Raw genomic sequence first — 5,000 nt, 5'->3', positions numbered from 1 at the left:
GCTTATAAACAGCCGATCCCTTCGGCGGGGGCTATTTTCGGCCACTTGGCTCGTGCGCACGGCCTCCCGGATGTGCCGGGCGGGTGCGCGAGCTCGCCGGCCGCTGGAAGTCGAATGAGGCGCCGCGACCACCTCCGCGGTGCTTATAAACAGCCGATCCGCTCGGCGGGGGCTATTTTCGGCCACTTGGCTCGTGCGCACGGCCTCCCGGATGTGCCGGGCGGGTGCGCGAGCTCGCCGGCCGCTGGAAGTCCAATGAGGCGCCGCGATCTCCTCCGCGGTGCTTATAAAGTGCCGATCCGCTCGGCTTGGAGCTATTTCCGGCCTCCCGTTGGTGCCGGGCGGCGTGCGCGAGCTCGCCGGCCGCGATCTCCTCCGCGGTGCTTATAAACAGCAGCATGCGCACGGCCTCCCAGAATTTGAACACATTTCGTCAATAAATTTCGCATATTGAATTTTGAAGTTTAATATAATGCAACAATTGAGCTCGACTTATACAAAGGATATATCATAAAATCGTAAATTTCCGTCGAATTTTAGGGGGTCGACTTATACACCGAGTCGACCTGTACACCGGCAAATACGGTAAATACGATTAAATAAAATGATACGACTGGCATAAAAACAAATATAAACCACATAAAAATAAAAGTCACCATTACGTTGAATTATTGGGAGCACCGAGCTTGTTTCTCAGAAACGAGCCGGTCCCATCCAGGCGTAATCGGAGACAATGAAACCCGAAGTGGTTAAGGTTTGTCTTTTAATGCAGGATGCTTGGTCTCCATGTGCCGAAGCAGTTTTGAAGGCTTCATTGGCTCGCTCGCTAGTTTCAGGGGCGATTGTGTCTATAAAATGCAAAATGTTGGGTCACCTCACGGCTTACGGCCATACTACCCTGAGAACGCCCGATCTCGTCCGATCTCGGAAGCTAAGCAGGGTCGGGCCTGGTTAGTACTTGGATGGGAGACCGCCTGGGAATACCAGGTGCTTTAAGCTTTTTCTTTTTCTTATGTGCACTTCAATCGTTTAAGAAGCTATTTTTTACAACACCCATCACGAATGGCATCCGGAAACAGCAAGCCTAATTTAAACTCCGACATTGAAACTATAACACGAGTTTGAAAGCTATATTATGTGGTGACATCCACAGCATTGTAGTTAAATTTTTTACCGCTAGAGACCAGACTATGTACAGTGAGCATGGCTCCCTGTGAACTCAAAGCAGCAGGCTTGACTTGTAAAAGAACCCAACACAACACTTCCATGAAGTGTTTTTAAACTTTTCAAGGCATTTATTTTGATTCAGCAAAATGCAGGTCGCAACGGCAAATTCGTGCTACCGCATAAAAAGCTGTCAATAACTTTTCATGATAGCCATGTTTCCAGAAAACACCAAAAGCCTTGGAAGAAAGACTGTTTCGGCCCTGGTTGTAAAAAAAACAAAAAAAAACAAAAGTGAAGGGTGACCGTCCGGGAATACCAGGTGCTGAAAGCCTTTTTTTTTTTTTTTTTTCCCACGTCAATTGTGAAAGGAAACTTTTACCACAGCCATCAAGTCCCGCCGCTGCTTGGCATGGTTTCAGGGGCGATTGTGTCTATAAAATGAAAAATTCTGAGCGGTCTCACGGCTTACGGCCATACTACCCTGAGAGCGCCCGATCTCGTCCGATCTCGGAGGCTAAGCAGGGTCGGGCCTGGTTAGTACTTGGATGGGAGACCGCCTGGGAATACCAGTTACCGTAAGCTTTTTTTTTTTTTTTTTTTTTCTTATGTGCACTTCAATCGTTTAAGCCAAGAACTTTTTACAGCACCCATCAAGAATGGCATTCGGAAACTGCAAGCCTAGTTTGAACTCCGACACTGAAACTACAACACGAGTTTAAAACCTACATTGTGTGGCGACAGCCATAGCATTGCAGTTCACGTTTTTACCGCTAGAGGACAGACTATGTACAGTGAATAAAGAGCATGGCTCCCTGTGAACTCAAAGCAGCAGTCTTTACTTGTAAAAGATCCCAGCACAACACATTGTGCTTCCATGTAGTGTTTTTACCTTTTTCATGACATTTATTTTGATACAGCCAAATGCAGGTTTTGTGCACTTCACTTTTCCGTTGGGCATTCGCGTAGAACCCTATTCCAGTTACGGCCAGATTCTTTTAGACTAGTGGTACCCAAACTTTCTTGCGCCACGGACCGGCTACGCGTCAGAAATATTTTTGCGGACCTGCCTTTATATATATAAATAAACAATAAATCTATATAAATAAATACTACATTTATAATAAATATATATAAATAGGATTAAATAAAATGATACGACTGGCATAAAAACAAATATAAACCACATAAAAATAAAAGTCACTATTACGTTGAATTATTGGGAGCACCGAGCTTGTTTCTCAGAAACGAGCCGGTCCCATCAAGGCTTAATCGGAGACAATGAAACCCAAAGTGGTTAAGGTTTGTCTTTTAATGCAGGATGCTTGGTCTCCATGTGCCGAAGCAGTTTTGAAGGCTTCATTGGCTTGCTCGCTAGTTTCAAGGGCGATTGTGTCTATAAAATGCAAAATGTTGGGTCACCTCACGGCTTACGGCCATACTACCCTGAGAACGCCTGATCTCGTCTGATCTCCGAAGCTAAGCAGGGTTGGGCCTGGTTAGTACTTGGATGGGAGACTGCCTGGGAATACCAGGTACTGTAAGCTTTTTCTTTTTCTTATGTGCACTTCAAGCTCTTTTTTTTTTTTTTTTCTTATGTGCACTTCAATCGTTTAAGCCAAGAACTTTTTACAGCACCCATCACGAATGGCATTCGGAAACTGCAAGCCTAGTTTGAACTCCGACACTGAAACTACAACACGAGTTAAAAACCTCTATGTACAGTGAATAAAGAGCATGGCTCCCTGTGAACTCAAAGCAGCAGTCTTTACTTGTAAAAGAACCCAGCACAACACATTGCGCTTCCATGTAGTGTTTTTACCTTTTTCATGACATTTATTTTGATACAGCCAAATGCAGGTTTTGTGCACTTCACTTTTCCGTTGGGCATTCGCGTAGAACCCTATTCCAGTTACGGCCAGATTCTTTTAGACTAGTGGTCCCCAACCTTTCTTGCGCCACGGACCGGCTATGCGTCAGAAATATTTTTGCGGACCTCCCTTTATATATATAAATAAACAATAAATCTATATAAATAAATACTTCATTTATAATAAGTATATATATACCGTATTTGCCGGTGTATTGGTCGACCTTTTTCGATCCAAAATCGACCGAAAAAAATCGACCTCGACTTATACACCGAGTCATAAAATTTAACTTCGTACTCATCGCTTCAAATGTGATGGTAACCAAGGCCGTTTCTCATGCATCTCATTGTGCGTTGCACTTAGAAAATTTGAACCGGGCGGCGTGCGCGAGTGCGCGGCCCGCTGGAAGTCGAATGAGGCGCCGCGACCACCTCCGCGGTGCTTATAAACAGCCGATCCGCTCGGCGGGGGCTATTTTCGGCCACTTGGCTCGTGCGCACGGCCTCCCGGATGTGCCGGGCGGGTGCGCGATCTCGCCGGCCGCTGGAAGTCGAATGAGGCGCCGCGACCACCTCCGCGGTGCTTATAAACAGCCGATCCGCTCGGCGGGGGCTATTTTCGGCCACTTGGCTCGTGCGCACAGCCTCCCGGATGTGCCGGGCGGGTGCGCGAGCTCGCCGGCCGCTGGAAGTCGAATGAGGCGCCGCGACCACCTCCGCGGTGCTTATAAACAGCCGATCCGCTCGGCGGGGGCTATTTTCGGCCACTTGGCTCGTGCGCACGGCCTCCCGGATGTGCCGGGCGGGTGCGCGAGCTCGCCGGCCGCTGGAAGTCGAATGAGGCGCCGCGGCCACCTCCGCGGTGCTTATAAACAGCCGATCCGCTCGGCGGGGGCTATTTTCGGCCACTTGGCTCGTGCGCACGGCCTCCCGGATGTGCCGGGCGGGTGCGCAGGCTCGCCGGCCGCTGGAAGTCGAATGAGGCGCCGCGACCACCTCCGCGGTGCTTATAAACAGCCGATCCGCTCGGCGGGGGCTATTTTCGGCCACTTGGCTCGTGCGCACGGCCTCCCGGATGTGCCGGGCGGGTGCGCGAGCTCGCCGGCCGCTGGAAGTCGAATGAGGCGCCGCGACCACCCCCGCGGTGCTTATAAACAGCCGATCCGCTCGGCGGGGGCTATTTTCGGCCACTTGGCTCGTGCGCACGGCCTCCCGGATGTGCCAGGCGGGTGCGCGGGCTCGCCGGCCGCTGGAAGTCGAATGAGGCGCCGCGACCACCTCCGCGGTGCTTATAAACAGCCGATCCGCTCGGCGGGGGCTATTTTCGGCCACTTGGCTCGTGCGCACGGCCTCCCGGATGTGCCGGGCGGGTGCGCGAGCTCGCCGGCCGCTTGAAGTCGAATGAGGCGCCGCGACCACCTCCGCGGTGCTTATAAACAGCCGATCCGCTCGGCGGGGGCTATTTTCGGCCACTTGGCTCGTGCGCACGGCCTCCCGGATGTGCCGGGCGGGTGCGCGAGCTCGCTGGCCGCTGGAAGTCGAATGAGGCGCCGCGACCACCTCCGCGGTGCTTATAAACAGCCGATCCGCTCGGCATGGACTATTTTCGGCCACTTGGCTCGTGCACACGGCCTCCCGGATGTGCCGGGCGGGTGCGCGGGCTCGCCGGCCGCTTGAAGTCGAATGAGGCGCCGCGACCACCTCCGCGGTGCTTATAAACAGCCGATCCGCTCGGCGGGGGCTATTTTCGGCCACTTGGCTCGTGCGCACGGCCTCCCGGATGTGCCGGGCGGGTGCGCGAGCTCGCCGGCCGCTGGAAGTCGAATGAGGCGCCGCGACCACCTCCGCGGTGCTTTTAAACAGCCGATCCGCTCGGCGGGGGCTATTTTCGGCCACTTGGCTCGTGCGCACGGCCTCCCGGATGTGCCGGGCGGGTGCGCGAGCTCGCCGGCCGCTGGAAGTCGAA

General features: G+C 52.5%; 3 non-coding genes across 3 annotated transcripts; all 3 read left to right on the top strand.

Moving 5' to 3' along the window:
* Positions 1–880: 880 nt before the first annotated feature.
* LOC125992969 (5S ribosomal RNA) lies at positions 881–999 on the top strand. Its single transcript, XR_007489904.1, has one exon. It is a non-coding gene; the product is annotated as a 5S ribosomal RNA (ribosomal RNA).
* A 631-nt stretch (positions 1,000–1,630) lies between these two features.
* LOC125992791 (5S ribosomal RNA) lies at positions 1,631–1,749 on the top strand. The gene has a single exon (XR_007489789.1). It is a non-coding gene; the product is annotated as a 5S ribosomal RNA (ribosomal RNA).
* An 843-nt stretch (positions 1,750–2,592) lies between these two features.
* Positions 2,593–2,711, top strand: LOC125992973 (5S ribosomal RNA). The gene has a single exon (XR_007489907.1). It is a non-coding gene; the product is annotated as a 5S ribosomal RNA (ribosomal RNA).
* The last annotated feature ends 2,289 nt before the right edge of the window (positions 2,712–5,000 follow it).

Source organism: Syngnathus scovelli, unplaced genomic scaffold (assembly GCF_024217435.2).
Source record: "Syngnathus scovelli strain Florida unplaced genomic scaffold, RoL_Ssco_1.2 HiC_scaffold_24, whole genome shotgun sequence".
Taxonomy (NCBI): Eukaryota; Metazoa; Chordata; class Actinopteri; order Syngnathiformes; family Syngnathidae; genus Syngnathus; species Syngnathus scovelli.
This window is presented reverse-complemented; position numbering and strand designations above follow the sequence as displayed.